At 45.4% G+C, this 12,067-nt stretch overlaps 1 protein-coding gene and 1 long non-coding RNA gene across 2 annotated transcripts in view; both read right to left on the bottom strand.

Annotated features, from left to right (window-relative positions):
- Positions 1 to 12,067, bottom strand: part of LOC135388463 (phospholipid-transporting ATPase ABCA1-like) — a 391,000-nt gene that overhangs the window by 334,966 nt on the left and 43,967 nt on the right. The window lies entirely within an intron of this gene.
- On the bottom strand, positions 4,336 to 6,261 carry LOC135387033 (uncharacterized). Its single transcript, XR_010420798.1, has 3 exons — positions 5,542 to 6,261; positions 5,333 to 5,422; positions 4,336 to 4,417 (listed from the first exon to the last, which is right to left on the bottom strand). It is a non-coding gene; the product is annotated as an uncharacterized LOC135387033 (long non-coding RNA).

Here is a 12,067-nt window from a genome sequence, read left to right as displayed (position 1 = left end):
ATTGGTGCGATTACAAATTTTCGTCATCGTTACCATAGCGAAAACATAATCTCGCACCCTTTGGCTGTTTCTCTCGGAGGTGCACGTGACAGGAAGCGAGCAACTTCCTCTTCCTCGTCAAAGGGGGTACCCTCTCCACTACGATAGCTTTGTGAATCGCGCTTACGACGCCGTCGTACGCGCGTCGCAGGCTACGACGTCTTAGCGCATCTTAGCGTAACTTACGATCGCGTTTGTGAATCCGACCCCTGCTTTGCCCACGTCAGTTTCAGCGTCGCGCTCTTTTTCCTTCATTCGTTTTTGCTTGCTTTTGTGTGCTCTTGTGTTTGTTTGCTTTTGGGTGCGCGTGAAACCCGATCCTCCTGTACGCGGCGGTTTTCACAATGACCGCAGATAGCGGTCTCGCAATTTTTCTGCACCACCTTATTGTGATGAACCTGTGTATGTGTGTGTGTGTGTGAGAGAGACAGAGTTGTAGGCACGAACGCCTGTCAGCGCTCTTCTTTTTCCAATTTCTTTTGCTTCAACATGCTGCGGTTTTCTTAACATTCGACACACTTCCTATGTACTTTTATTAGGTTATCATTAGCAACACTTTCAATGCAGAACAGGATAGGTTTCCCTGAACAATAGAAGACAAACCAACTTAAAAAAGACAAAAGAACGAAAGTTGAAAACAAAACGAATGGCGTGAAAGCAAAATATCACCATGCACCAAGTGTGGCTAAAAGTGTTCGAAGTGTTCACCATCGGCGGAAATGCACAGGTTGGCCCTCCGAATTGTGTCTTTCGCGGCCCTTTTTATTTCGGATCTGCAGAGCGACGAGCAGAAAGCAGTGATTTTCCCCTGCAGGTCAGCCGGCGATCGTGGCTCGCTTTTGTATACTTCGTCTTTGATGCGACCCCAGAGGGAAAAGTCCATCGGCGTTAAGTCATGACACCTGGCTGGTCATGACACTGGACCAAATCGGTCAACCCACTTCTCCCGGAACATCTCACGGCGCAGCTGTACTGCACGCCGCGCGCTGTGAGGTGGAGCCCCATCGCGCTGGAACCATACGCGGGTCTGTTCAGCAAGATGCAGGTCATCAACAAAGCTGAACACGGCATCTAAAATGTCGTACTGATGCTTGCAGTACCGTAGCTAGTGTGGGTTTGTTTGGCTCGAATAATGCACGTTGTGGAGATTCACTTGAGCGCTATGGCAGAAGTGGGCCTCATCAGTCCAAATGACCCTGTTCACAAGTTTTTGCTCTCCTCCGTCTGACATGGGATCCAGTTACAGAAATACAGCCGTTTCTCGTTGTCGCCCGGCTGGAAATGTTGATGAAGGCTCACGTGGTACGGGTGGAGTTTGTGCTTGTGTAGTATCCTCAGCACACTTGACTTCGATGTCAGTACTCGCTTTGCCAGGGTGCGCAGACTTACATGGGGATCATCTCCTATTTCTTTCGGGACTTTGTCTCGACCCGCTGGCAGTGACTGGGTGTGACCGGCTCTGTGTACCGGTATGGAAACTTCCTGTTGTGGACAGTCTCAAAAATGCACGCCTTATGGTACAAGAGCTCACCACCCTAGTTCCTGGAAACATTTCACTGTATTTGAGGACTGCTATGTCATAGTCCATACCTGCGGCCCCTAGAGCAATGATCATCCTTGTTTTTTCTTGGTTGCAATACATGGTGCTTGCGATCGCTGCCGTTTACTTGTTCACTGCATTCACTGAGACCGGAGTTCAAAACGCTCCAAAAATGTATTTCCTTCCCTACCTGTGAACACGTCGTGTGACCTCGTTTTTGATAAGATAGGTCTGATTCCCGCACTCACCGCGCGTGTTAGTCCCGCGGCTAAGGCTTGTAACCCTTCCCTCCCTCGTGTGGCGTGTCAATGTAACCTCCTTTCCTCGCAGCGTTGCGCCCAAGCTACAGCCGTCAAGAAAGAGGCGGAGCCAAGGGCTCTTTTTCACGGATTTTACTCGAATTTATTTCGGCAATTGCCATTGCATTACGAGTGGGATTGTGTGCTATGCTGAGAAAAATGACCACGGGGAACCCATTTCCGCAAAGTTAAACGTTAGGTTGCCTTAACTTTCCGTCAACTGAAATGAAATAAAAATGTTACCAATATGTGGCAAAAATTATTGGCAGAAAAAATCCATTGACCGCACGTCTCTCCGGGAATTATGTTTTGTACTATAAATTTCTACCATGGTTGGTGGACCACCCTGCATATAGTAATGTTAGTAGGGTGTGTCGTTAGCTGTGCTCTAAGGGAGAGGTGCGGTGAACAAATGCAAGCGAACTACTTGCATGCCTGCATGTGACCGAGGTGTGTTCTTCTCATGATAAGTTCCCAGGCAGCACAAACCCTCGGGAAAAGAATGGGAACGCAATGGGGGCATCGGCTCCTGAACGGGTGATAGTACCCGACTGGTTCCCAGCGGTGTGGGAACAGAGGAGGTAGAGCGCAAGAGAAGACAAGGTCGCCCCCGACGGTGCCCTGATCATTTCCCGGTCTGGTCCGCTTTTGGTCATGTAAACAATAATATAGGATCGCATCCCCGATGCTGCTCTGAACATTTCCCGATCTGGACTGATATTGGTCATGTGACCAAAATATAGGATCGCTCCCCGATACTGATCTCGTCACTTCACGATAATCAGTCACATGACCGGGGTGCGGCAACCGATTTTTCTTCCTGGACTGTCAGGCGCCGAGTGTTGCAATCACGTGACCGACAGTTTCGAATCTGGCCAATGATGTTCCTCGATCATCCAGCCACGTTTGCAGTTGCACTGTCGGAGTCCCCGTCGCTCTCGCTGTCAGTAACAAACGTGTTCGGCCGTGCTCCCGAAACTTTCAAGGAATTTCGAATTTTTTTTAGGAATTCCTCGAGGGGTGCTATTTCTTCTTGTGGTATTCCTCGCATTGATAAACGTTACTCATAGATGCTTTTCAACATGAATGACACCGTTCTAGAAGGCTTCTCTCCAAACTTAGCAGCCCAGCATCACATAGTTTCGATTTCAGTGATCCGTTGTGGTTTTTGCGTTGCTTTTAGGACAATGAACTACGGTTTGGTGAAAATATGGTTCAGTAAAGTGTGGAATCGTATGTATTGTGTATTTGGCATCAAACGAAATATAACCATTTCTCAGGACGACTGGGTGCTGCAGCTGTGCTTTCCAACTCCTGCGTGCCTACAAAACTGGAATGCTGGAGGTCTTCAGCTCCAGGTTCGTTGTTGTAGTTATTCTAAATAAAAAATAAAAAACTTCCGAAGTGAATAAATTATTCCGCTTTAATCCGTTTGCACAATATGATCGACGCATGATATGTCAATTTGTTTCGAATTGTGAGTGAATGAAAGCGATCCTGATCTTTTATTCAGAATGTCATGCTGGACCACTTCCAGAACGTGCCTAGAGAATGCAATGCCTTGAGGGGGGTATCAGTGAAGTGCCCACAACCAGATCTCTGCCTCAGATCCAGTGATGACGGTCAAGATTTTTCTCGCGGATCCCTGATTTCTGCAGGAAATTCCGTCATATCACCTGTCGGCTATTCACAAGAAGGATATGGGGTGCTCTGAGAAAGTACAATAGAAAGTATTCTTCCTGCGTGCGTCGTGCATTTAGGGACGCTTTCCCCATCAGTGTGCGGACTTATAGAAATGTATATATTGAACATGAGACATATTGAACATATTTCATCTGTATATATTGATGTCAGCAAATTTTCATTTCTTGCTTGCTGCAAGTTTTTCTCATTGCTTTTCCTTGCAGTCACAGCATATTATAATTATTAGTTTGTTCCTAGAGGGTTAAGCAACCTGGGGCATATCTGTATTTGTAGATTATACACATGTCTTGTATATATGATGAGTAAATAAGATAATTTTCATCAGTGTCACTCAGCTGAACTGTGTTCATAACATTTTAATATACTTCTTATTGACCAGATTTCCAAATGCAAATTAATATTTGAACCGAGGTTGGGATTTAACAGTTAATTAACTCTGTTTTGCTAGAAGGAGTACTTGTAACTGATTCATTATCATGTCACCAACTAACATTCGTAAAGAAGGACTTCAGGGCTGACTTGCAACCCTTAATCTGGGTTCAAAGTAAACCATGCAGCATTGATGTGGGCAATGCAAATACTCCAAATGGCTGAATAATTTATTGTGTAAGTTCTCTGTTACTGTAATTTAGATGTACTTTTGTAAAGTACTTTTGACAGCCCTGCAAATTGAAAGTGGCTTCAGTGTACACGACAAACGCATCGTCGCAGAAGCAACATTTTGTCACATCTCAAACTATAGCCTTCTTTTTTTATTGTCAGGGGATTTAGGAAACAGAGCAGAATTAACTTCCTGCCCACTGATGTTTTGACATGCTTGATAGAGTTGTAAAACCTGCAACAAAATAAACAAGAGAAGTATAAACAGTTTTGTCTTTCCCTTTTAACAAGAAAGTTATATTTTATCATTTGTGCACTTTTGTATTCTGTGTTGATGAAAAGATTACAGGAACAATAATGCTGCAGATAGATCCAACAATGACCTGTCATCTTGATGAAGATGAGAACTTTTCTTCACGTATGCTAAGTGAGACAAAAGAAATGTATAATGAAGGTTGTACAAAAAAAAAAGTAAATCTACTTTGACTAAAATTTTATATATGTGGATGTCACCACATGTAGTTTCCATACAAAAGTAGGACTAGGCAGGGTTGTTTGGTTGTTGTTGGTATGTTGATGTGCTATACCGTTATAGCACATCAATATAGATGAGGGGCAAACACAGTAGACAAGCGTGATGGCTGCAAACTCTCAATTGAAGATTTATTCCGCACAACAAGAAACTGAAAGCATGAGTAGAAAAAGGCAGTGCCAATGCAATGCATGGACAACCACAGTAATCTCTGAGAAGGTAGGATCGGGAGAGCAATAAAGAGAAATGACAGTTGCGTCCGAGATAGGGGAACTCTGCAAATTTAGGACCAATATGATGTGGTAACCTTGCATGGCTCACGGCAGCTGTGACACACTTTGAAAAATTCCAGTAGTGGGGCTTCAAAGACAATGAACTTCCGCTGTTTCACTGGGAATTCAAGTGTAGAGGATGCATCTCTAGAAAATTAATTAGCGTTCCTTAGTCTACCTCAACAGGAAGTATTCGTCTACCCTTCAAAGAATATAGTAGTTCTCATCGGTTTCTTCTACTGTTGACGTCATACTAATGTTCTGCACCTGTCCAGAGACCCCCAAAATGTCACAAAGTCTGCAACACGTAAAAGATCTAGTGCTTCCATCTGTGCACATTGCATACCTGTTTTCAGCTATTTCTGCCATGTCAACTTGAGTGCCTGGATCACACGCACACGAAGCAGTCTTGCGCCACTTCAACGCTGGAAGGCCCCTAAAATTAAATTTGTTAATGTTGACAATGTTCCGCACGGGACAAGTAGGATAACATAAGTTAAATGGAATACGTCATCGCTATATTATAATTTATACATGTGTGACACCTGTACATACCTAAGACGTTGTGTTCAACTCGTCACCTCGGTAAAGCAAAATCACTGGTTACTGAACGGCAGTTTGCTTCGGACGTCTTCGCAATTCGCCTTCTACGGCATCTTCGCAGTCATCGGTAGCATAACGAGTTCAGCAAACACGACACGAATGTAGAAGACGATGGTCTTACTCTACATGAGCCCCGACCGGCGATGACGGTATGCCACGGAGAGGCGATGACGGTGGCCTATCTCCATGGCCGCGCCGGTGGAACTGAGAAGCAGGTGCTCCACGCGCGTGGCCATCGTTGCAGTCATTGTCGTCGTCCAGCGTGCCGCGACCGGCACGGGAGCCGAAGCCGAGGCGTCGGCTGCCGCGACTGCCGCGACCGGCAGGTGAGCTCAAGGCTCGAGTGTCGCGGCCGGCAGTGAGGAGCGTGAGAACAGGAGTGAAGAGTACCGAGATGCGGTAGGAGTGAAGGCGGCTCAATCTGTGAAGCACGTGTGTGCCGGAGGTAGGGCGGCTCGATGATGTCGTCACAAATTTGGGATGGTGAAGGGCCGAATTGCTCCGGACGTGACGTTCTTCGTCCGGGTCACCAAATGTAGAGGACGATGGTCTTCCTCTACATGAGCCCCGACCGGTGATGATGGTATGCCACGGAGAGGCGATGACGGTGGCCTATCTCCATGGCCGCGACGGTGGAACTGAGAAGCGGGTGCTCCACGCGCGTGGCCATCGTTGTCGTCGTCCAGCGTCCGCTACAACGACTGCTGTATCTAATAGCCGAGTGCTTCGAACCACATTCGTTTTCGCGCACTGTCCTGAGGAATCTTGTACTAGAACACGCCCGTCGTCGAAGATGAACGAAGCTGATTTTCGCATCCCCGAACACCAAAACTACACCACGCATATATAGGTCTCTCTAATACGACGGATAATATCGGAAACGGACCAGTATTGTTCTGCTGAGAGGAGACCTCCGTTCAATTGTGCGACGTCTAGTGACACCCCTGGCTTCCCGCCAACGAACAACCGACATTCTTCCCCCCTCTATGTTGAGCAGAGTTGATCTAACGCTCGCTTTCCGCATGCCACGAAACACCTCTCGTCAAGATGCTGCATTAATCCACCGAATGCGCCTCGATGCGGGCTTTACAGTTCAGTGGCGTTACCGCTTGAGACAAGTTGACTCTCCCACCTGCTGCCACTGTGGTGCTCTTGAGGATCTGGAGCATATTCTTCTTCATTGCCCTCACTGCCAACCTTCCCGAACCACACTCTCCGAGTCTCTTCGTCAGCTGGACTCTCGCCCTTTCTCCCTATCGAAATTAGGGAGTTTTACTCAATCGTTTTTACCCGAACCACCTATACGAAAGCAAACGAATGAGCGAGGCGAGGCGACTTTTATTGGGTCGGTATGAATCGTTCCTTTCGAAATGGTGCGGTGGCGCTTTGAACTAGATTTAAGCGCCGGATTTGAGTGGAGCACTGCACAGCATCTAACGGTTTAAGTGGAAAATTCGCAATTACGAGATGAATGTGCCGTATCGCAGCGTTCTTCGCGACCCGCTGTTGGCCGAATGTTTAAGCTGGGACGAGATTGAAGATGTCATTTTGCGATCCCGATTTCGCGAACGGCGGGCGAAACAGACTTCTACATATGGCCGACTGGAGCTGACGGCAATGGATGCAGACGATGTTAGAAAACAGTTTCGTTTCGAGAAAGAGGACATCATGCGTCTAGAAGCAGCTCTACACGTGCAGGACGTGAAAGCACAAGAAAGCACTCTAAAAGGGGACGAGGCGCTTTGCATAGCCTTAAGACGGCTTGCCTACCCGAACAGACTTTGCGACCTAGAGAGAATGTTCGGCCGCCACTATTCGACGCATTCTATTGTCTCCAACGTCGTTATTGAACATATCGCCGAAACGTTCGGGCATCTTTTGAACAACCCGCTATCGCACTCGTGGCTGGAGCTGGAGAACTTTGCACAGGTAAGCATCTCAAATGACAGTGCATGCACCAGCGCCTATGTGCTGTAAACATGTTTACGAATTTTAAAACGACATTTCCAGGCAATCTACGAAAAGGGTGCTCCTGTAAAGAATTGTTGGGACTTTATTGACGGTACCGCGAGGCCCATATGTCGTCCATCTTCGAGTCAAAGAATTTACTTTTCGAAACACAAGCGCGTCCATGCCGTTAAGTATCAGAGCGTTATGTGCCCAAACGGCATCATCGCACAGCTCGACGCTCTCTATCCCGGAAGCAGACACGATGCAGGTATGTTTTGAGAGAGAGAGAGAGAACTCTCCTCCAAGATGAATCTTCTCCTTGTGTGCATGTGCAGCAATGATTTGCACGTAGATATGCTCTAGCTGTCACTTACCAGCTATGACTGGCATAGCCAAAGGTGAGTGGTTTCTGGGGGTTGCAAAATGGTACCTAAGGTAGTGCATTTAGGAGAGGGAAACAAGAGGGAAATCATCCTCTCCCATGTAAAGTCCCTGCAGAACCCCTCCCAAAATATTTTTTCTGGCTACGCCACTGCCACTGTAGCCCAACTCAGTTTTGTACATTTTGTTAAGACATTTATGTTTATTTAATTTTCAGGAATCTTCCGTGACAGTGGTCTGTATGGGAGGCTGGAACAACTTATGGATGGACGCACATTTGTTCTGTATGGGGACCCTGCCTGCCCGCTGCTACCGCTCCTTTTTCGACCATATTCTGGTGCTGCACTGTTTCTTCAACAGGAGGCATTTAACAAACAGATGAGCACTGTTAGGCAGTGTGTGGAATGGGGTTTCGGAAAAATCATTTCGGAATTCGCATTCCTAGATTTCAAGAAAAACCAAAAGCTGCTCTTACAAAATGTAGCATCTATGTACAAGGCAGGAGTAATAGGGACCGCGCGACAACTAAAGGGGGCGCGCTGCTCCGCCGCGACAGCGCCGCCAGTGGCGGTCTTGGGCGTATCCGACGTGATACCACGCCGCCCGTTCTATGCATTCTCAAGTGGAACCGTAGCTTGCGTGGCGACCGCCGTAATTAGAAGGGCTAATTTTCGGAGTGCAACTAATGTGGAACCTTTCTGGGGCGCGAACGAAGTGAATGGAGACAAACTGCACAGAAGCAACCACCGTATTTATAATGTATCTAACAGTACGGAAGGAGAACAACCACTCGCATCTGTCCGGTCAAAACACCTGAAAGTGATACGTCGAGAGGACGGTTACTTGACTCCCCACAAAACCCTGGCTTGCTAGCGAAGGCATATACGTGTATTCCCCTGACTCCAGCCATTTGTAATATCATGTTTTTGACTGAGTCTTGTTCTTGTATTCCTTTTGTCGTCTTTGCACACACATAGCTTCGTCACTGAAATTTACATCGTGCGTCCGTTTTATCCATACAAATAAACACGTGGGGTCACAACTTATTGCCTGAACTTGTACTGCAGTTTTTCCAGTATCTTCAGGTACAATAACGCTAAAGAGATCCTCAAAGAAGAAAGTTAATGAGTTTTTACCTCGGCTACCGCCGTAGGCTTGCGGGACGACAGCTGTGAAATGGTCGGTGAGTAAATACAACCTTTTGGACAACGTAGAACTTCTGTTCTCACTGTGAGACTTGTCATACCGGGAGCAATATCGGCTCTGGGCACTGGCGATGAAACACCTCAATCATTATCTCGAAATAGGTTGCCGTTTGGTCGGTGCATTTGACGGTGATATCCAGCGGCGTTTCACCGTCACGAAAGTGACAACTGTAAATCATTGATAATTTTGCAGGTCCTCATTCAGTTTCATTGAAACTAGAACAAAAGAAATAGAATATATTCGCTCATGTTGTGCACACCTCATGCAATGGCCGAACGCGCGTCACAAACGCTATTATGGCGTCACGCGTCACACAAATGCTATTATGGCGCGTCACAAACGCTGGTATTGGAAGCGTAGAAATCACGAGAAATTAAGCATCTGGTCCCTAATGAAGAGTTCTTTTAGGTGCTGGCACAGTTAGCGATGCTGTGGCAAAAAAAAAAAAAAAAAACGATGCCCGCACTTCACATGTAAACAAAACTGGCTACCCGGCGGCTATCACGCAAGGTACTTTCTCCGGAGGCCGCATCGCGGCGCCACCAGTTTGTCGCACAGTCCCTATATTAACAAATTGCCACACATGCTTGTACGGGAGTCAGACATCTGATTACTTTAACCTTCCACCACCGTCCCTAGAGGAATATCTCAGGTAGGTAGGTGGTACATGTCTATACATTTTTTTTTTGGCAAACTCCGTGAGCAGATTACAGCAGCTGGAGTTAATTCATTATAAAGCAACAGTTACTTACTTCCCCAACAATGGGGTAGAGTACCACCCTTGGTGATGAAACTCCCCATTCACCATCTCCAAATAAAGTTGTTGTTGTTGTAACATCTTACCGCATAATAAGAGTGCATCAATTCCTTATGTGTGCAGTATATCAGTCTGGATCACAGGCTTGTATTAAGCAAGGTAGAGAGCTGTCTACCAGAAAAGTTCAGTTTAACCTGCTGTTAAAGCAGGTGTTTATTCAAGTAAATATCACAGCATGAACATCCCACCGTGTGGTTGTTGCATCTTTTCTGAGGCAGTGTAACATATCACAGTGTACAGTATATATGTCTTAAAGCATAAACATCCAGCTATGTGGTGATCAAATCTTTTTTCTAGGCCTAATGTATCACAAATATAGAGCACTGTTTACTGTATTGTTATTGCAGTACACTAGCAGAAATGAGCAGTTGAACATGAGACTGGTTTACGTGCGTAAAATCAGAACAATTGCAAGGTCGGAGCTTGCAGAAAAAACAAACAAACAAATCAGATTTAATAACAACATCTATGCGGGGGCAGAGTGCATTTTAACAGCAGTGCTACCTTCAATAGGACATGTCCTCGCAATGGTAGCACTGCTGTCATAACGTTGACTCCTTTGCAGTAGTTTGTGTTAATTGATGATGCCTCTCCTGTTTTTCCTGTGGACATTAACTCCATTCCATTCTGAGGCTCAGCAAGCCTTCAACTGAACCCCTGGGTGCAATAAGGGGAGAAGTCAAAAAATAAAAAAAACGAGAAAAGGGACCTGCTCTGATGGTACGTCCCATTGACACACATGCATTTCCCATTTCTTACCCTCCTGAGGCGGGCAAATAAATTGCAATACAGTCCTAAATTTTCTTTGGCAGGTACATACTGGTATGTAGATGTCATTGTAGGAAAAATAGTAAAAAGGGGATTAGTCGACTTATCCTCTTACTGCATACAGAGGTTCAATTATAGTGCCCAGTCAACATGACCACCTGCTCCAAAGCAACACTGAAGTCAAGTAAAATTAAATACTAAATAAGACAAATAGAAAATGCTTCGTTATGCTAGAGCTATATAAAAAACGTAATATACAGAGAAAAGGACTAGACAACCACAATGCACTTGTTAGGTGCACCCTTCATATTGCACACAGTATTGCACATTTCAGTGTGAACTGACCTATTCAATGCATTCATTCGTAAAAAAGAGTTTCAGTAATGCATTTAAAGCTCTCGAGCAAAAAGGAAGAGTAAACATTGTAAATATCACAGGCAAGTTAAATTACATACAGTAGAGCCGAACTACAGTGAGTTAGTCGGGACACAAAATATTTACTACGTGAGTATCTTGAAGTTATGGGTCAGTCTCTAGAAACTGTAACTAAGTTACAGTTACTAGTAGCCTGCAAAATTAGTACCTCGGTTAGAGACACAGTTACGCTTTTCAAGATGTAGCTATACTACAGTTACTGCTATAGTTACCACACCAAGGGAACTCAGTTACTCTGCGGTTACATCTAAAGGATGTCGAATAAACATAATTGTCTAAAATTCTTTCAGTATTTGTACAGTACAAGCATAGTTATGCACAGGTGATTTCGTACCAGTCAGTCTGAGGCCATCTTTGCTGCATGCGTTATATAAAAATTCGTTAAATTCCTGAGAGAGACAGAGGTTCTACTGTATACACTTGTGTAGAGTACTGTAATCAGAAGGGATTATTAAACTTTGCAATGCTGCATTAAATTTACAAAATGCATTTTCACATCCCTGTAATATGATGAAAGAATTATTTGTTCTTAGGTACTTGAGGCTTTCTGTGTTTGTCCTTCTCTGTGTTCCAGCCTCAGAACATCAATTTCCTTCGTGCCCTTGTAATACGCACTATACACTGACAATTACATAGCTGCTCTGCACTCTTAAAAATGAACTTCACCGCATAGCACGCTCCTAGCCAACCATCATCCTGAATGGCAACGTTCTCGCCCCTGATTTGTTGAAAACGGGAGGCGTACGCCTTTTTTGTGACACTTATGTTGTTCATAATTGTCACAAAAAAGGCGTACGCCTCCGTTTTCAACAAATCAGGGGCGAGAACGTTGTCATTCGGGATGATGGTTGGCTAGGAGCGTGCTATGCGGTGAAGTTCATTTTTAAGAGTGTATGACAGATACTTCTGGTGATAAGATTC

Source organism: Ornithodoros turicata, chromosome 3 (genome assembly GCF_037126465.1).
Source record: "Ornithodoros turicata isolate Travis chromosome 3, ASM3712646v1, whole genome shotgun sequence".
In the NCBI taxonomy this organism is placed as follows: domain Eukaryota; kingdom Metazoa; phylum Arthropoda; class Arachnida; order Ixodida; family Argasidae; genus Ornithodoros; species Ornithodoros turicata.
Note: the sequence above shows the minus strand (reverse complement) of the source record. Positions and strands in the feature narration are given on the sequence as shown.